This window comes from Protopterus annectens, chromosome 3.part0 (assembly GCF_019279795.1).
Source record: "Protopterus annectens isolate FY-2018-M chromosome 3.part0, PAN1.0, whole genome shotgun sequence".
NCBI classification, from domain to species: domain Eukaryota; kingdom Metazoa; phylum Chordata; order Ceratodontiformes; family Protopteridae; genus Protopterus; species Protopterus annectens.
Window position 1 is genome coordinate 799,881,193 of NC_056731.1, and position 21,791 is coordinate 799,902,983.

The 21,791-nt window shown below is 39.3% G+C and overlaps 1 protein-coding gene across 1 annotated transcript in view; it reads right to left on the reverse strand.

Moving 5' to 3' along the window:
* The window catches only part of TERT (telomerase reverse transcriptase), a 1,470,615-nt gene that overhangs the window by 541,845 nt on the left and 906,979 nt on the right, over window positions 1-21,791 (reverse strand). The gene's annotated exons all lie outside the window — the stretch shown is intronic.

Here is a 21,791-nt window from a genome sequence, read left to right on the forward strand (position 1 = left end):
AACTGGAGTTGTTCTGTAACGTAACAGAAAAAAGTGAAATGAATTTTTTCAGTTTCTAACATGGTATGTGACATTTTATTTCATACCTGCTTTGACAGTCTACACTAATTTTTCAATTAACAGATTTGTTGCATGGTGTTCTGGTGCACTTAAAGCTGGTCTATTTCCAAGTATACATGCACCCTTCTCAGAAAAGACTTAAGCTGACAGCACACATCATGAAATGCTCTCTCACACACGTTCTCAGAACATTTTCTAAAGGAAATATGGATTAGTCCTAAAGGATACCAAGTCCTTGTGGAAAAAAAATTGCAGTTTTCCTAAAAAATGTGGGAGTGTACCTTCAAAACCTTGCAGGCAGATGCAAAAGCAGAGGAAATTGAAAAGAGCATCCTCCATGAGAAACACTTTAAATCTACTTTGACAGTCATGACATTCAAATTCCAGAGATAAGACACATTTTATAAATATGAGAGATGTTTCATAACCTCCATAACTTATTAACAAACCTGAGCTGGAGAAAAGTTCTTGTCATCTTTAAGACTGTGAAGCACTGAAATAGCAGAAATGTGTATGATAAGCAAGGAATAACTATGCTCCAGATCAAACAGGTGTCTAAGGTAGTGAGCTTATCTGCAAACACCCAGCATGAAGTGGGGGAGGACATTTTTCTGCCCAGATACAGAACATCTTCCACTTAGCAGAATATCTATTTTTATTTATTTATTTTACATTTGTTGACCTGGCTAGTCTAACTGGATACATGTCCATTTTCAGTAGAGGCACGGGGAGAAAAGCTCCAAGACACATACAAAATACAATATAGAATGTTGCAACAGCCCAAGCTTAAAACAGCTGTTGTTAATAAAAAATACAGTACTCATCGTGAGCATAACACAACAGTAAATGGTAATGTACAAGAGATATTACAATATACATACATGCATTTATTTAAATTGCAACAACATGGTCTTTTGGTTCTTTAAGGATAAGTCTATAAAGGTGAAGAGAATTCATTAGTGTAAAGGAAGAAAATTAGTCAGGGTTAGTACAGGGGCATAACCAATGTGTACTGAGGAATAGTTTTAGATTCTGTTTAAAAAGAATTAATGAAGACAGAGCTACAAGTTCAGTGGGTAGAAGATTCCAGTGCTTTCCAACAGTATTAGAGAACACTGAGTCTCCTGCCAAGTTGTTGCATCTGCAAGTATTGATAAGTAGTTTGTTTGAGGAGCGAAAATTCTTAAGATTGTAAGGGGTAATGAGGCTAGTGAGTATTGGAGTGTTGGTGGTTTGATACAGGGTCTTATGGGCTATAGCAAGCTGGTGAAATTGAAGAAGGTTTAGAAACTCTAGCCATCCTAGTTGGTTTAGATTAAGACAGTGATGAGTTCTAAAGGGACAGCCAATAGCAAATCTAGCAATATTATTATAGGAGATTGCCAGTTTGTTGAGGTTGTTTTTAGAAAGATTAGTGTATATAGGTGAAGCATAGAGTAGAGTGGAGATTAAGTGAGTTCTCGCTATAGCGGTCCTGGCTACTGGTGTAAGAAAGGGTTTGATTCTATAGAGGGACCCCAATTTTTTGTTGACTGTTTTTATTGTGCTGTTTACATGAGTATCAAAGTTAAGGTTGCTATCTATGGTTGGCTCGGGAGATATGATAGCGCCATTATTAGATATGAGTGTGAAATTTATTGGGGTGGACTTTCAGGTTGGAGTGAAAAGTAAAAGTTTAGTTTTTTGGAGGGTTTAGGAGGAGGCAGCAGTTTAAAAAACATTTTTCTACTGTATTGAATGCTTTTTGGGTAAGGGACTGTAGTTCAGTTGGAGAAGTGGCTGAACAAATTATTGTAGAGTCATCTGCGTATTGAATACAGGTGATGTGGGGAATTGCTGAGTGAAGGTCATTAATAAAAATGGAAAATAGGAGTGGGCCTAATATGAAGCCCTGAGGAACACCAAGGGAAACTGGAAGGTGATTAGATAGATTATTATCCCATAGCACAGCCTGTTGTCTATTGTCTAAGATGTGAACCAATTTATGGCTAGAGGTTCAAGTGAAAGGGATTTCGGTATATTTATAAGGAGCTGGTGATTAACCATATCAAAAGCTTTGGATAAATCAATAAAGACTGCAGAGGAAAGAATATTGTTATTATGGTTTTTGTTAATACAGTCTGTGAAGGATAGCAGGGCAGTGGTAGTACTGTGGAAAGTTCTAAATCCATGTTGACAGTTGGCAAGCAAGTTATTTTGGACTAGGTGGTTAAGTAGTTGCTTATGGGTGCATTTCCCCATTATTTTTGCTAGAGGAGAGAGTAGAGCTATAGGACGGTAGTTAGAAAAGTCATTAGCATTCCCACCTTTATATAGTGGGATGATATGAGAAATTTTCCAGATAGATGGGCTAGTTCCTTTTATGGTTTTGTTAACCAGAATGGAAATGGGATAGGCTATGGCTTTAGCTCCTTTTTGTAGGTATTCGGCTGGGAGATGGTCAGCTGAGGGGGTGGTAGGTTTTAGTTTTTGGAGAAGGGAGCAAATAAAGGAAGTAGAAACTGGTTGTAACTGAAATGATGGAGGTGGGCTTGTAGTAGATGATTTGAGGTATCTGGAGATAGTTGACTAGCAAGAGTTTGGATGGAGTCTGTGAAGAAAGAATTGAAGGCATTACCAGTATGTGTGGGATTTTCAGGGTTAGAGCCTTGTGGGTTAGGTGTGATAGATTGGCCTGGGTATAGTAGTTTGTTAATGCTAGTCCAAAAGCTTTGTGGCTTCTTTTGGTAAGTTTGCTGAAGCTGGAAATAGAGTTTTTTTTTTTTGTCTAAGAGCATGTTTTTTTGTATTATTTCTAAGTTGTCTAAACATTTGGTGATCTGTAGGATTCTTAGTAGTATGCCATTTTGCCCAGGATTTGTTTCTAAGAAGGACGTTTTGCCTAGTAGCGTTTGAGAGCCAAGGGGCAGGTTTAGCTTTATTTCTAACAGAGTGAGTTGGGGCATGGTGGTCAAGGATGGCTAAGAATGTGGAATTAAAGTATTCCACAGCTTCATTTAGTGGGAAGGATTTTAGTGGTGACCAATTACATTGCTTGAGTTCTGTCTGGAAAAGTTCAGGGTTAAAATGCTTTTTGATGCATACTGTCCTGAAAGTGTTTGGGTAAGTTAGGTTGGTTTTATGTCTGATAATATAAGTTAGTGAGTGGTCACTTAAGTCATCTGGGAGGGTTCCTATTCTGTATGTTTGATGAGGAGTATTAGTCAGAATCCAGTCTAAGGTACTTTCTTTGTTATTAGGTTTATTAATTCTGGTATGGGAGTTAATAGTTTGTGAGAAGCCATATAGATTAATATGGGTGGGGTGGTAGGGTGTACATTACTATAGGACTTCCAGTCAATATTAAAGTCTCCTAGGACTATAGTTTCTTGCGGGAGATTAATAGAAAGCCAGTTAGGGATATTTTCAAGGGTATTAATATTATTTCCTGGAGGAAGGTAGATACAGATGATATATATGGATTTGCATGAGTTGACCTGAAATTTAGAAATGACTATTTCAGCATTATTGTCCGAAGGTGGTCTAGGTTTGCAGTGCTAACTTGTAGCTCTGCTTAATAAAGGATTGCTACCCCTCCTCCCTTTTTGGCTGTGAGGTCTAGTCTAAGAATAATGTAAACAGGTGGGGTGACTTCATTGTCTTTAATTGTAGGTTTTAGCCATGTTTCAGATAAACATAGAATGTCAAATAGGTGGACATCTAGGAGGGCGTGGAGGTGAGCAATTTTATTGTTAATGCTACTTATATTAAGATGTGCTATATAGAGTGAGTTAGAATGTTTAGTAGGGGCTTGGGTACTAGGGTTGTTAGGGTTACACTTTTCAGTGGCAAGGGTATTGTTTGGGCCGGGGTTAGGATGACTGTCCCCATCTAGTAAGGAGTGGAGGTATATTCTATTTATAGGGTAGTGAAGCTTACGATAATAGTCAAGTAATTTTCTAATATTTAGATTGATATACTTAATGTGTGCTAGTCTATGATATTTGGCTTGTAGGTAGCAGGGTTTGGATGTGATGTTTATGAAGTTTTGAGAGACAGTTAGTAGTGGTGTCAAAGTGTGTTTGGAGGGGAAGGGTATAATGGTTGTTCGTAGGAGGTTAGCAGATAGGCAATAGTTAGAGGAGAAAAGAGTGACACCAAGAGGAATAGTTGTATTTGCTGTGGGGTGGGTAATATAGCCATATATTGGATTGTAAAGTGGAAGAAGAATGGGAGCAGTGTGAACAGGTAAGGAGATATATCAACAGGTGAGGTGATGTAACAAGGAGGGATGGGAGGTGAGGTAATAACGGGTGTGGTGTTATGACAAGGAGGGTTGGGAGTGCTAATGAGGTGATCTGCTAGATTGGAAAAGATGTGATGGGGGTGTGGTTTTAGAGGAATAATTGTAGGAGCACTGGGGGCAAGTGGGAATTGGGGGCAGGGTAGGGGTACCCAAAAGACTTTGTAGAAAAAATGAGAAAAGAGGTAGAAGAAGGAAGAAGTAATAGATTTTACCCCATAAAAGGGGTAGAATTAAACAGTCATATTGAAGAAGGAAACAGAGAAGAAACAAATACGGTGAAAGGGTATCAAAAAGGTTTAGTAGTGGAATATAATTTGGTAAATTTAAATTTGAGGAAAATTTTGGAAAGAGAATGGAACACTTTTTTAACACTTACTGATATAGATGAAATAAAAAAGATACAACCCAAAATAATATATAGAAATGCACCAAATTTGAAGAGTATGATAGAAAATATTGGGTTCAATAACACAGCATCAACTAATAAAAGGAAAGGAACCTACAAATGTGGTAAATGTCAACAATGCCCTTACATTATGAACACAAATGAGGTTATTATTAATAGTAGACAAAGAAAAATTACAAGTAAAGGTTTTTATAATTGTCATTCTAGTAGGGTGGTATACTTAGTGTTATGTGAGAAATGTCAATCCTTTTATATAGGTAAGATGGAAAGAAGTCTGAAGAAAAGGATTTACGAGCATACATATGATATCAAGAGAGGCAAAGAAACTAACGCACTCTTCAAACACAGCAAGATTTGTAATGGGTATAGTTTTAAATTTATAGTGTTAGAACAAATCAAATTGGACATTAGGGGTGGTCTATGGGAAGACATTCTTGAAAGTAAAGAATTATGGTGGCAGGTTAGTTTGGAAGCAGGAAAGGAACCAGGCTTAAATGATTATTTATCCATAGTGTCTTTACTGAAATTAAAAGCAAATAAAATTTAATAGTAATAACAATAAGTAGACACTAGAGGGAGCTAGATACTAATGCAATACAAACACTGTCAATATGAATGGATTTTCAGTATTCTTCCCTGAAAGAAATGGTTTTAATTTTCATTCAATCAAGACGTTTTGGAACTAATATTTGTTTTTTAATGTATTTTAACCTATTTAATCAGTGAAAAGATTATACATATGTATTTATATATTCATTGGTTAATGTTTTTAAAAGGATTCTTAGGTAGGCAAAGAGATACAAGCACTAATGCACTTTTTTCATATGTTAAATTAATGAATATTCATGAACTACTACATGAAATTTGATTTGTTGAATTCAAAAGGAATTGAGTGGTTTTATTGGATTAGTTTTAATTAATTAATACGTCAAAAGTATATAATTGTTTTTTTTGTATAACAACTTTATCTGATGAAGTCCTGCTTGGACGAAAATGCAATTGTGTGGAAGGAGCGTTAATGTAGTTTTTTCTGTCAATAAAATCAGTGGTATTAACTTGCTTGGAGGAGTTATTTTTGGTCGAAGGCACTGTTTCTTGGTTTTTGAGTCCCGTTTGGGTGCCTAACACACACTTTATTGGTTTGGTTTCTATCGTATTTGGCCAGGAAGTACTCAACTCCACTTTTCGAGATGAGCTCTGAAGGACAAGAGGATGTAGGCGAATCTAGGAAATTGATTGGCCAATTGTCAGAGCTCATCGATTTGCTTACGCCCCTCTGCCACAACCTACTTTCCAACACAAACAATGTACGTTTAGATACCAACGGAAGCGAAAGGCTAGTTGGAAATAAACAAAAAAGGAGAAGGGAGCTTATTGGCAATTGGGATGTGGCCGGCGACCTTGGAGAATTTAATACTACCAACTTTGATCCAGGAACGACACCACGAGTATTTAATACGGAGGCAAAGGGAGCGGAACAAGAAAATATAGACATTGGCGATCTGGGTGCTAGAGCGAGGACAGGACATTCCTCGGCAGCACCTAAAGGTACTGTAATTTCTAACAATACTACAACCAACGAATGGTTGAATAGGGAATTTCGCTTTAAAATGGACAACAATGGGACTTGTGGGAATAACAAAAAGTATGAAACTGGGGATGGGGATTCCTACATTGTTAAATTAAATAAATTGCATACTATGATGTTGAAGTTTAACTTATAGTATTGAAAACGCCTACCTGAGAGAATGTTTAGTTAAAGAAATTGTCCCAAAGGGACTCAGAGTTTATAAGTACCCTAACAATGTGGAAGAAGGGTCTATTTTTCATGAAGGCTTATTAAAGGCATTCAATAAATGTGGTTTAGAGGTAGTGAAGCTCATTATTAAAGAAAATGATAGGAAGCAAATTTCCTTAGGGAATGAAATTGACGAATTAGATGCATGTATAAAAAAGACTTGATTTATGGAATTAAAGGGGAGAAGGAAAAATATTTTAAATTAAGGAAAGATATTGATGGAAAATGTGAAGATATTATTCAACGGAAAATGAGTAAATTAAGGAGGGATATGAATGAGTATGATACCAACACTAGTTACCCTGCCCCCCACAGTTTAAAGGGGATAAATACAAGACAAAAGGAAAATGGAACATTTTCAAGGGAGATAGTAAATGGCATGATGAAAATTATGACACGGAGTTTCCCCCACTAAAAGGAGATGAAAAGAGACATGACCGTACACATTTTGAGGGAGGAAATTTTTACATGGGGGGGAGAAAGGTGAGAGGGAGACAGTACTAACATGTACCCCCACCCATATGGATTCAGACCCATCACAAGATATCATTATAGTAGACCACATTAGAAATATTTATCAGGACTTTACTATATACAATTTTAGTAATTTAGTATTAACGAAGGGTCATTTTAACTTGTTTAGTAAAGGTTTAAAATATATACCCCTTAGTAGAGGAGATATTACAAACACAATACTGGATGTGAATTTATTTACAAGAAAATTAAATTTAGAAATTTTAGCCTCAAGAGCGGGTTTCAACAGAAATAATAAAACTGAAGGAGAACTTACTAGAAAATCTACGTTTAACCCACCCTTAATACCTCAGATTAGGAACTTTGAAATAGTTATGGAAAGGGAGGTAAGAAAGTCCCAGAACAATAAAAAAAGTTTTATATATTACAACAACTTAAATTCAGAAGAAAAAGAGGTGTTAAGAGATTTGAAAAGTAATCACTCTATAAGAATAATGAAACCAGACAAGGGAGGGGGGATAGTTGTAATGGACAAAATAATATACGAAGGGAAAATGAATGACATTTTGAGAGATGAAACCAAGTACAAAGTAGTATCTAAAAATGAAGTCAATTGGGCTTATAGTAGAATTGATTTATTAATACAAGATTTAATACTTGAAAAAGTTATTCATGACAAAACATTTAGATACTTGGAAGTAAAAAAACCCAGAATAGCAACAATTTTTGGAATATCAAAAATTAATAAAAATTTGGAGAATCCCCCACTACGGCCCATAGTATCTGCTGAGGGGTCGAAAACAACACCGCTTGCAAAATATGTAGATTCAAAAACAAAACACATTTGGGTGAACAAAAAGGTGATTTTAAAAGATTCATTGGACTTTATTAGGGAATTAAAATCTGAATATTATAGAAAAGACCTGCTCTTCATTACTATAGACATAATAGACTTGTTTTCTAGTACACCTTATGAAGAAGGAATGGCGATGTTTGAAGAGAGTATATTTGCTGATAAGAAAATGACACAAGATGAAAAAATAAGCACAGTTGCAGTCATGGATATGATATTGAGAAATAATTTCATTATTTTTGGGGGTGAATTTTTCCAACAGACAACAGGAGTATCCATGGGTGCATCATGTGCGCCCACTTTTGCAAATATTGTTTTAAGTAAATGGGAGGAAAAATATATACTCGATTCTTGTTTTAGTAAACATTGGTTATTATACCGTAGGTTCCTAGATGATATAGTTATTTTTTGGACTGGGGGAAAAGAAATATTTACTGAATTTTTTGAATACATTAATCACACTACTAGTTTTTAAAAATTTACATACACTATGAATTATGATACTTTAAAGTATTTAGATTTAGAAGTGGATAAAAGGATGGTCAATTTGAAACTAGAGTCTATAGAAAAGACACTTATGGTAACTCCTTCTTACACTACGATAGTGGACACCCCTTGCATTGTAAAAAGAACATTGTGAAGGGTCAGTTTGTAAGGAGATCTAGAATGACCAGCAACCAAACTGACTTTACAAATGAATGTAGCAAGTTAGAAAGAATATTCAAAGAAAGGGGGTACCCAAAAGATTTTGTAGAAAAAATGAGAAAAGAGGTAGAAGAAGGAAGAAGTAATAGATTTTACCCCATAAAAGGGGTAGAATTAAACAGTCATATTGAAGAAGGAAACAGAGAAGAAACAAATATGGTGAAAGGGTATCAAAAAAGTTTAGTAGTGGAATATAATTTGGTAAATTTAAATTTGAGGAAAATTTTGGAAAGAGAATGGAACACTTTTTTAACACTTTAACATCTGGAGCATTTCTCCCCAGGCCTCCGCTGAAAACAGGCTCTGTGGAACCTAGTCGGACATTCCCGGTCAACAAATGTTAAATAAATAAAAATAAAATAAAATAAACACTTACTGATAGATGAAATAAAAAAGATACAACCCAAAATAGTATATAGAAATGCACCAAATTTGAAGAGTATGATAGAAAAAATTGGGTTCAATAACACAGCATCAACTAATAAAAGGAAAGGAACCTACAAATGTGGTAAATGTCAACAATGCCCTTACATTATGAACACAAATGAGGTTATTATTAATAGTAGACAAAGAAAAATTACAAGTAAAGGTTTTTATAATTGTCATTCTAGTAGGATGGTATACTTAGTATTATGTGAGAAATGTCAATCCTTTTATATAGGTAAGACGGAAAGAAGTCTGAAGAAAAGGATTTACGAGCATACATATGATATCAAGAGAGGCAAAGAAACTAACGCACTCTTCAAACACAGTAAGATTTGTAATGGGTATAGTTTTAAATTTATAGTGTTAGAACAAATCAAATTGGAAATTAGGGGTGGTCTATGGGAAGACATTCTTGAAAGTAAAGAATTATGGTGGCAGGTTAGTTTGGAAGCAGGAAAGGAACCAGACTTAAATGATTATTTATCCATAGTGTCTTTACTGAAATTAAAAGCAAATAAAATTTAATAGTAATAACAATAAGTAGACACTAGAGGGAGCTAGATACTAATGCAATACAAACACTGTCAATATGAATGGATTTTCAGTATTCTTCACTGAAAGAAATGGTTTTAATTTTCATTCAATCAAGAAGTTTTGGAACTAATATTTGTTTTTTAATGTATTTTAACCTATTTAATCAGTGAAAAGATTATACATATGTATTTATATATTCATTGGTTAATGTTTTTAAAAGGATTCTTAGTAGGCAAAGAGATACAAGCACTAATGCACTTTTTTCATATGTTAAATTAATGAATATTCATGAACTACTACATGAAATTTGATTTGTTGAATTCAAAAGGAATTGAGTGGTTTTATTGGATTAGTTTTAATTAATTAATACGTCAAAAGTATATAATTGTTTTTTTTGTATAACAACTTTGTTTGATGAAGTCCTGCTTGGACGGAAACGCAATTGTGTGGAAGGAGCGTTAAAGTCGTTTTTTCTGTCAATAAAATCAGTGGTATTAACTTGCTTGGAGGAGTTATTTTTGGTCGAAGGCACTGTTTCTTGGTTTTTGAGTCCCGTTTGGGTGCCTAACACACACTTTATTGGTTATGACAAGGAGGGTTGGGAGTGCTAATGAGGTGATCTGCTAGATTGGAAAAGGTGATGGGGGTGTGGTTTTAGAGGAATAAATGTAGGAGCACTGGGGGCAGGTGAGAATTGGGGGCAGGGTAGGTGAGCGGAGTGAGCCCACAGGGTGAACGGAGTGGGCAGAGACAAGTGAGTGAAACAGCCAAGGAGAACAATCAGTGGAATGCTGACTGATAAGGTAAGTTAAGTTGAGGTAGGTGAAGAATGAATGAGAAGTAGAATGGAAGATTTCCAAGGAGGATAGTGGGAGATTACAGCAAATCAAGAGGTGTAAGAAAGAACGACAGTAGCAAGGAGAGGACAGTAGTCTGTAGAATAAGTATTTCCTGGGATATAGGGATAGGCAAAAGATACAGACTAGATAAGGGTGCCACCTAGTGTCCAGGGACTTGTATTACAACAGTAGTATTTTCTGGAGAAGGCTGGTCTAGGGCTAGATAGGATGCTCAGTTCAGCTATGGAAGGTCGTGAAAGGCAGACAGGGGCTGTATTAAACCACACATTACAGAGGGGGTATGGCTGCTGGCTGACCAGGTTGAGAAACTTTTTATTACAAACAATATGGAATAAGCATACAACAAATACGCTTTACAGCCAGTATGAGGAAAACACATACTTTCTTCCTTCCTTTTGTGGGAGAGCACAGGGGAACACTTATAGGGTGCTGAGACGGCTGTTAAGTTGGAAAGGGTCCTTAGTTGCCAGGTGGGTTCTTAACTCCTATTGGAGCGTAGGCCAGCTGGAGTGATGAGAGCAGACAAAATAGAACAAGACAGCAAGCAAAGAGAGAGAGAGAATAATAAAAAAAAAGCTTAGTAAGGTAGTTCAGTCACAAATGCCCAAGCAACTCCATAAACAGCCACAGTTATACATACAGCCCTCAAAACTGGTTCCGTAAAGGACAAGATAAAAATATTCATCTGTTAAATGGTCATAGAATAATGTTAGAAATGATGGGATAACTGACAACTAGTTTGGTCTGTTATCTATAACTGGTACATTTGTATAGTAAAGCATGGTTAAATAACACACTGAATGCTACAGACCCACATACAATTGCAGTTAAGGTATATCTTTCTCTACACTGGTATAATTTAAACAGAAAAAAACACTGTGCTAGAGCTAACAAAATACAACAGGCACTAGGAACTAGTATAGTCCAGTTTTCAGGTTATTGCTGAATCCAGGGCTGTGTTACAAGTTTCTGTGTTGCCCATACCTTACTTGGAGAGAAGGATGTTTCTCTGTTCACCTGTGAGAGAGGGGAGCTTTGAGCAGCCTATCTGTCCCTGGAGGAGTGGTTTCAGCCCAGAAATTAGTGGTTTATCGGCCATTTTGGGCTAATTTCCATCTCTTTCACTTCCCTGCTATAAAAACCGCATTTGCGCGGTTTTGAACATCGGGCAGTGCCGGTTAGCTAGAGTTAAACTATTCTCGGCTCCAAGAAGTCTACTCTTCAATTTTTCCCTTGGAACTAGACAAACCTTTAACTTTAGCACTCAAACCATTCATTTAAAAGTCAAGCACTTGCTTAAAACTCATAGCAAGCACTAATTAACCCTAGCACTAGACCCCCCCTATACTGTCCAGAAGGACAAGGCTCTCTTTTCGTCCCCACCAGCCAATCAGAAAAACAGCTTACTCTACCTATTCAGGCATGTCCAAAGGGCAGTTTCCGGTGTACTCTCCAGTCCAACTGGTGAATCTGGGCATTTTGAGGCAATGTTACAACTGCCTCATGTGCACAGACAACCCTATCCTCCTACCACCAAACACTAATATATACGAGAGATACAATTATACAGCCAAACTGGAGGCAAAGCTCTCTCAACCCAAGACTGGAACTGACAGTCAAGAGGAGAAGGGTAATACTTGCAACACACCACCAGTCTCACAAAGACCTAATAAACCAACACTGGCAAATAACACACATGAATACAGGAAAACATACTCGGAGGCTCTAAATAAAAATCTGCAAAAGCAACAGAGACCTCCAAAGCAGACATCCAAGCAACCTCTACACCCCATCACCAACCATGAAACACATAATTCACATAATCAGTGTGCCACACAATCACAGCGCCCTTAAGGCAAAATAACATACCCAACACACTAGTAATAGGCGACTCTATAGTCAGGCACACTGATGTCCCACTAACTAAGCTGGACAAGGAGAAGGTTACAGATAGCTGCCTGTTGGGCGCCAAGATCCGCCACATAACACAAGCACTCAGGTCACTCCGGAACAAGTACAAATATGACTCTGTCATTGTCCATGTTGATGTGAATGACCTCAGACGTACCTCCCTGGACTACATGAAAAGAGACATGGAAGAGCTCTCTGATCATGTAGCCCAGGCTGGTATGATCCTGACCCTGAGTAACATCCTGTCCTCACCAAGAATGATGCCACAGTATAAAGAAAAAATTATCAATTTCAACAATTGGCTAAGTTTCTGGTGTCATTCAAAGGGGATCCAGTATCTGTCTGCCTGGGATGACATGCTCGACAAGCCACTTTGCTTCACAAGAGATGGCTTGCACCCGTCACCTTTAGGCTTTCGAATACTGGCCAAGGCTCTTGCCGCCCGCATAGTGCCTTTCTTAGGCAAGGCTCAAAAGACAAACCCACCACCATAAATAGCACAAGTAACCAAAAACTGAGGGTAATGCTACAAAACACCAGAAGTCTAAACCTCAAATTGCACGCACTCCAGGCACTCCACAGTATGGAGAACATCAACATCTATGCAGTAACAGAAACCTGGTTTAAGGCTCTTGAGAGCACCCCAGCACTACTAGGCTATAACTCATACCATACCTTTTGGCCACAGAACCAGGACCGAACCACAAAAGGAGGGGGTATATCCCTATTCAAGGATACCCACACCTCCAGGTTAGTGGCGCAGCACAATACATCAGAGATCATCCATGTGCAACTAACAACTGACAAAACTGCAATCCAAACTGTAGCTTGATACAGATCACCCACCATGACCCAGGACCCCCATTCTACATTTCTGGGGACACTGGGAAATATGAAGGTCCTACCAAACACCCTAATACTGGGTGATTTCAATTACCCAAACATAAACTGGGAGAACTACTCAAGTACTAACTCCCTTGCCCAATGCTTCCTAGAATTTATAAACTCAAATGCCCTGGATCAACTGGTCAACACCCCCACCAGAGGGAACAACATATTGGACCTGGTCATCACCAACATAGGCGACCAGTGTTCCACACCAGAGGTCAACCCGTTGCTGGTTAGATCAGACCATAGACTAATCACTCTGGATATCCACATTCCGCCCTCACCCCCAATCAAGGAAACCACAGTGATACATTTTTCAAAAGCAAACTTCGCGTTACTTAAGACCGAGGTGGAAAGGTTCACAGCCCCCATGCTAAAGGGCAATGCTGTCCAAGCTGCTGAAACCTTTACAAAGGCACTCTATGAGCATCTGCAGGAGTGCATGGATCGTACTATCCCAAGTAAAACCAAGAATCACTCCTCCAAGAAAAGGAAACCAGTCTGGTGGACCACTGCCATAAACAAGCTATACAACAGAAGGAGGAAACTAGTACAGAAAAGAGTAAAATCCCAAGAAGGAAAGAAATTCCTGATCAGTATCAGCAAGAAAATATGATCCCTCATTAAATCATCCAAGGCTAATTTCAAAAGAAAAATTGCCAATGACTCCAAAGATAACCACAAAGCGTTCTTTAGCTATGTCAAGAACCTAAGTGGAAACTCTCATATCTGCTCTGAGTTAGTGCAGAATGGCACAAAATACACTGAACAGACTGATATTGCCAACATTCTGGCAGACAGGTTTAGTGCAAACTTCACCCCCCTCTCACCCCCTAAAGGGCCCATAGCCATACCAGAAGAATGTAGGACCCCATCAATCACCGACACACAGGTTAAAACAGCCCTATCCAAAGCCAAAAGCACAGCTTCAGTGGGACTGGATGGTGTCCCAGGCTGTGTCTTACAAGAGCTCCAAAATGAACTAACCTCTCACCTAAACACACTGTTCAAACTCAGCCTTTCTACAGACTACGTACCCACAGAGTGGCGCACAGCAACAGTTATCCCACTCCACAAAGGTGGAGCCACAATGGACCCCAGGATCTATCGCCCTATAAGCCTGACTAGCCTGGTCTGCAAGGCTATGGAGAGCATCATCATGGATCTCATTAACAGAAACACTGGGAACCTCCAAACCTTGGACCCTACTCAGTCTGGCTTTGTTAAGGGCAGATCATGCCTCCTAAACCTGGTGGACTTCTTTGAGACAGTTACCAAGGCATTAGATGAGGGAAAGGAAGTCCACACAGCCTACCTAGACCTCACAAAGGCTTTTGACACCATTTCCAATTCTAGTATTATAGACAAGCTCACCAGCTTGAACATAAACCCCTACGTCACGAGATGCATTGCCAACTGGCTCATGGATAGAACCCACATGGTGAAAGTTGCAGGCTCTACGGCTGATTCTAAACCGGTTACAAGTGGCGTCCCGCAGGGCTCAGTCATAGGACCCTTCCTGTTCGGTATATATTTCTCAGAGGTACAGGCAAGCATAGGAGGACTATGGCTGACCAAGTTCGCAGACAACTGCAAACTAGGGGCCATAAGTGATTCTTCGGCTGATACAGACACCCTCCAGAAGGGTCTCACTGAAACAGATACCTGGCGTCAAAATCATGGCCTCAAGCTAAATGCCAAAAAGTGCACAGTCATCCCCATTGGAAAAAATAAAGTACCCGTGAACTACCACATAGGTGGTAGTCCCCTAAATACAGAAAATGTAATAAGGGATCTGGGGACCCAAGTAGACAGTAATCTATCCTTTGATAATCATATTGCCAAGGTGATTAGAAAATCCTTCTATGTGGCCCACCTAATCACAAAAGGGTTCGCATCTAGAACAAAAGAGGTTATTGTGCCTCTCTACTCATCACTCATTAGACCCATCATAGAATACAATGTCCCATTTGGGATGTACCTTACAAGACACCTGCAACAGTTGGAAAGACCACAAAATTACCTCACCAAGAGGATTACTGGCCTCAAACAGATGCCCTATGCAGCCCGACTCAAGAAACTCCAGCTGTACTCTGTTGCATACCGCTTACTCAGAGGTGATGTCTGCCTGACATACAAGGCCATGTCCAACCCAGAATTGATGGACATGCTCCACCTAAAAAAAAGCAAATCCCGGAGAGCCACACGCTCTAGAGATATAAACCTCACCACAACAATAAATAGGACATGCTGGAGGAATAGATTCCTGTCCCAGAGACTCCTCATGCTTTGGAACAGGATTCCAATGTACATCAGGCAGAGCCCCTCACTAACACTCTTCAACAGAAACCTTGACGGGTGGATGGGAAATAGAAAACTTACCCCGGGGATCACTGCAGTGGCTCTGCTGGACAGTGGCGCAGGGAACTAATGGCTCTGCTGGACAGAGGCACAGAGAACTAATCTAAGGAGGTGGCAAAAGCCAACACATTCTGGCTAGGCTTATAAATGCCCTTGGGCAGATAGCCTAGTACTTACCTATGAACCTACTATTAAACAGTTTCTGTCTGTATTAAAAAACAGTCTTATCATTCAGTGTTTATCCTGCAAAGGCTAGTTGCGTTTGCATTGCATGGACATTTCAAAAATAAAGACGCCTGCTTAAATGCAGTACTATAAAGCACAAAGTCATAATGTTTGCAGGGTTGTGGTTATAAAATATCTAAACTGTTGCAGAACCTGTTTATTATATTGCCGTATTTCTGCCTAGTTGTGCTGAGGTAGTTAGTGGTACACACTATGCATTTAAAGAGACCTGGGCTATCTAGAAGTTGCTCCACGTGTGTGGCTAACATTATTGCGTTGTATGGTAAACCGATATACCGAGCCGGCAATAAAACAAAAGTAAAGAATTACTCCTGTGTCCGCTCGTGTTGCCAGCAGTGAAAGCAGGAATTCGTAGGTTCTGAGCGAGGGTATGCCTGTGCAGGCAATAAAAGTAATACAGCTTAAATAAGCTTAAAGCTAAAGTAAGAAAAGCTGCCTACTCATTGATGATGAGTGGAAGGTTTTTAAGCAGCCTTAATGTCCTCTAAGACATCAGTTGAAATGTCTGGCCAGATCAGGGGATCTAATAGCATGAAATCACCCCCTATAGGCCACCAAAAGATTTCAATTATATGTTTTAGTTTTTTATCTATGAATTTTATTACAAGATGTAGTGTCAAAGGAAGGGACAAAAAGCATACATGAATCATCTCTGCAAACTCCCTACTGCCCTGCTGAACTCAGAATTATTGGGGTACACAGAGTTATCTTCTGTGGCAAATATTCTGTTTCAAATGTGGTCCACTCCCAGATTTTTTTTCAAGCAACACTCCGTTATTTTCAGGTCTATAGAAAAGTGGCGCTAGAGACAAAGGAGTCTACGAGAAGGTAATTTCACTATGACTTGAAAGGTTTTGAGAGCCAACTGACAGACACAAGTTGAATCTTTGGGGATAAAAGTGCATGTACCCTGTTTGTTCATATACCACAAAACAGCAGAGGTCTGGTTATCGGTTCTCAGCTCCTTTTCATGAGGCTGGAAAGCAAATAATTACCACTTTCAACTTGATCAGGTTTGTTTATAGTGCTTCCTTTGAGAAGTCAACTTACTCTACATTAGAAAAGACCACACTCGGGTTCTCCAGCCCACCAATAAAGTGTGCATCATCTGAATGTGTAATGGATCTCATGGAAGGAAAGGAAAACTCATGTGCTGAGACTGGTGGAAATGATCTCCATTTTAGATACTAGTAATAAAGATCTGACATAATAGGAAGGTTTGTGAAGGCGTGTTGAATTTGTACTCACCAGAATCTTTCCATCAAAGGAAACACCCTTATGTGAATAAAGGAGAAAGACAAAAAAGGTGGTGGCCACCATGAAGTCCAAGAAGCACAGAAAGTTTGGGTGTCAACTTCAATTGTTTTCATATGAAGAGCATCAAGATCATAAATTCCTGGGTTCTCCCAAAGGCCAGGAACAACTGAAAATGAATCCTCTGTGCTAGGACCAATGATAACTTCTATCAATTAATTAAAAAGCCCCAAGCACCTCAAAAAAAAAAAAAAAAAAAAAAAAAAAAGGAAAAGGCAATGATCAGTGAGTCCCTTAGCAACAAGCAGTCATTCAAATAGAAAAACACTGGAATACCCATCTCCCACAAAGCCTGAGGCACCACAGCCAAATCTCAGGAAGCACTCTGAGTATAAGTGGCAGAAAGAACATCAGTACCTTTCACGGAATGCTGGGTCACTCACAAAAAAACAAAGGAATGCACTGTGCAGTTCTCAGGCATTGATGTGACAAGTAATAAATTCATCACATCCAGTGATATGATCCAACTTTCCTGTAGAAGCAGAGGCAAGACCATTTTGTGAGATGCCATTTGGAGCTCAAAGTCACTCAGATCTAAGATAGGAAAGATAACCCAATTATCTCAGGAACAGTGAAGAAGTCAGAGAAAATACTTTCCAAAATATCATCTAATAGCCCTCAGAGAAGTAGATTCAGAGTCTATTCCAAGACCTAAGTATAGAATGACTAACTTATAAATGCAGTTCTTGATAGACTACAAACAAAGAGAACTAAGGCTTGATTATCTGAGGACCAGCCCAGAACTCACTGGTCACTAATGATGGGTCTCTAACCCAGGGCAAATTCGAAGAACCAACTTCCAATGTGCAGTCATGAGGGGGAGTCAAGACTGTTGCAGTGCCCCTGCAAAGCCAGCCTTTTATGAAATCTGGCAGTGAGTGCCAGAAGAATGAAGACTGTCTTAACACTTGATCACCATCCAGGATTTCCAAGAGGGGTTTTGTCTTTGGATCCTTGCTGATATGAAAAATGAGGAAGTCAGGGGTCATCACTGAGACCCTCTCTAAAGGTGTCAATGGGTGTCCCCTCTTTACAGGTTTTATATAATGCTGTAAGAAGCTGGCCTAAGAAGAGAGTCTAAGGTACAATATACCAAGCAAACATGTTCCAGATGCTGTTGTAACAGCCACAACATTAATTTAAACTCATCTGAAGCATGTCATGTGAAAGATGTCATAATATGTTACCCAGAGACTCTATGACTCATGAATCCAGAAACACAATCACAGCTTCCTCACAGCCTTATTCACAAGGGAGAATTCATCTGTGAGTTAAATGGGAGTGAAAGTATGAGTTTGGGCAAGAGGGCCCCAACATAAGGCAAACTGCATTGCAGTTAAAGAGAGATTTTCATATGACCCTACACAAGTTTCAGACTCTACTTTTCAGAGGGTGCTCCTACAATCACATGGATAAATCCCATTAGATGTGAAAGATTCCTCTGTCATACAATGTACTGGGGATGCCTGTAGGCCAATTAGGTGCAGAAGAACTTGCGCCAGTGATATATAGGGACAGAGCTCTGATTATGGCCCAGGCTTGATTAGCTGCTTGGGTGCTTGATGGCACAAGTAGGACAGAATGGGTGTGCCCATCCTGAGAAGATGGAATGTGCATGCTCAGGGGCACATGGGCATTGGTCAAATTTCCCTGATGGAGACCAGGTAAACCATAAAACAGTGTCTGCTGCAGGTGTGCAGGCCATCCCGCTGTCAGACCCCTATAAAAATGAGGGGCAGTGTAATGCTGATGACCACTGCACCTTCCATCCATAAGTTGTCATTGGGTGAGTGTGGTGCACAGCTAGATAATAAGACCAGAAACAATAATACACAGTTATTCCAAGTATACTGGGAAAATATGGATAACTGTACTCTAAGTTGTACTCCAAACTAGCCTGCCATTCATGGAATTAATATACTGTGAGGTAAACACAACTCAAACAGTCAAAGAGATGAATTACTGAACACTCAGAAAAGAAAAAGCTGTCTGAAAACTTTAGCCAAGTAATTTACCATGACACAAATCTAATATTCGCTCTAAAGCTTCCAAGACTTGACAACTAATGCATACTTCCCAGCCAGACTAATGACAGCTAAAGTTTGCACCAGACTGGATTCTCAAAGTATTGACAACACAGAGACAGAGATCCAGTAAGGTAAAACAAAAGATATCATACATAGAATCATATAATGTATAAGACAGCTGAGCCATGTGGCCATTTACGCCTTGCCAGTACCCAGGCTTAGACTTTACCAACTTTTTCAAGGAGCAATATACCAGTCATACCAGGAGTGTATTTATGAATATCCATCCAATTGTCTAATTCCTTCTTAAAGGAAGATGATGTGTCACACTGCCTGATCTGGACAAGGTTGCGCCAGAGAAGGGATAGTCATTGCTTGACAAATCTTTCTCTCCACAGTGATTTGTTTCTTTATTTGCTAAAACAGGCTCAGATCCCTGGTCCTAGCGTTCAATGGACTGTTTGATTTCTAAAGAAATAACAGGTCTTGGAATGCTGGATCAATAATTGCTCACAAGTTCAGTCTCAAATCACCTGAAAAGAGTTTGTAAGACAATGAATGCAGGGACAAGGCCTACATCCTTTCTTGATGGTTCAGGTCCTTTTAGTCCTGTGATCTTTTTTGATAGGAACCCTTGGTATCTCTCCAACTACTTGATATGTTTAGTAAGATACTTCCCAAAGGGGGCACTACATTCTATGATAGGCCTGATTAGCACAGAATACAGAGAGTTCAGAAGTTTCTCAGATCTAGAGGAAATGCCCCTTGCAATAAATTGTGCCAAACGGAAGGATTTTCTGAACCCATTGCAACATGATGATCAAAGGAGTGGGAGTTATCTACCCATGTTCCAAGGTCTCTCACATTTTCATTTTGGAGCAGGGTATCTTTTATAATATAAGCTGGATGGAGGGTTTGTTTGCCAAATACACCAATATTGCATTTTTAGCATTTAGTTTTAGCCAATTTTCAATGTTCAAGCTATTAACATGTGTAAATTGTCTACAGCTTTGTGTAAGCATCAGCAAAATTAGTTAGCCAGAGTTCCTGATTTCAGATATGGAGATCAGAGAAGTATATGCCGAATAGCAAAGGTCTCATGTATGGAACTGTGTGGTACTCCACTTTTTACTTTCATGCTCTCTGAGGATGCACCTGCCACCCTCATAGTGTGAGTTCTGTTCCTCAGCTAATTAACTAGCCATCTAACTACACAGTGATTGATTTGGAGTGCATTTATCTTGTTGATAATATTGGCATCTGGTATAGTATCAACTGCTTTAGCGAGGTCAAAGTATGTTGTATGCACAGCAGGACCACTGTCCACGACTTGCATTACCCTCTCAAAAACTTATCAGACTCATTAGGCAGAATCTATACTTAAACACATTCTGCTGGGGGGGGGGGTCAAATCTTATATAAAACTTTTTATACCATACTTTATCAGGTCTGGTATGACCTATCCCACGGCTTTGCAGATGGGGCTAGTCAGGCTAATTGGTCTATAGCTCCTGAGGTCTGTGGTGGGGCCTTCCTTGTGAAGAAGCATCACAACTGTTGTGCTCCAAAATGTGGGGACAAAACCAGTAGATAAGTTTAAGCTGAACACTTGTAGAAGCAGATTCACCAGCACATATTTAGTGTTGTAATACAGCCTGATATGTTTTCATGTCCCATAGAGGATGTACGTTTTGTTTAATAAGTGCTCCTTTGTGATGACAAAGGGCTTTAGGCCCTTAAGTGTTGGCGCGCTTTTGCGTGATTTAGCGCGGAGTTGCCCATAGAGCACCATCGGGCAGCGCCGGTTAAACAAGGTTAAACTATTTCTGGCTCCGTAAAGTTTGCTCTTCAATTTTCCCTTAGAACTCCTCTACTTGCAATCTAAACAGTCTATTCTCTATCTCAAAAGCTCAGCACTTGCTCCTAAAGCATTTTTATATAGGTAAAGTACTTGTATACTAAACAAAGTACTACATTAGCCTAGAATCCCCTTGAGTACCCATTTCCCTATAGGTCCCTTCTGACTCAGTTACACAGCAAACTTTTTCTAGCATGTCGAAGGGTCAGTTGCTAGCGTCCTCTCCTGTTCAGCTGGTGAATCCGGGCATCTTGAGGCAATGTTACAATTGCCTCATGTACACAGACAACCCACTCCTTCTCCCACAAAACACAAATACATGTGAGAGATGCAACTATATAGCCAAACAGGAGGCTGAGCTCTCTCAACTCAGGACTGGCAAGACCAGACAGGAGGAGAAGGAAACCACACACACCACAAACTCAGTTTCACATAGGACTATCACAACTGCAAAACAAACACATAAACACACAAAGACATACTCGGAGGCACTGATCAAAAATCTACCAAAACTACAGAGGCCTCCAAAGCAGACACCCAAGCAACTGCCACCTCAAGACATAAGACATGCAACACATAGTTCTCAAAGTCAAAGGCCAAACACAATGCCAGACACACTTGTTATAGGTGACTCCATAGTCAGACACACTGACGTCCCACTCACCAGACTGAACAAGGAAAAGATCACAGTAAGCTGCCTGTCAGGCGCTAGAATCCGCCACATAACACAAGCACTCAGGTCACTCCACAGCAAGTACAAGTATGACTCAGTCATTGTCCATGCT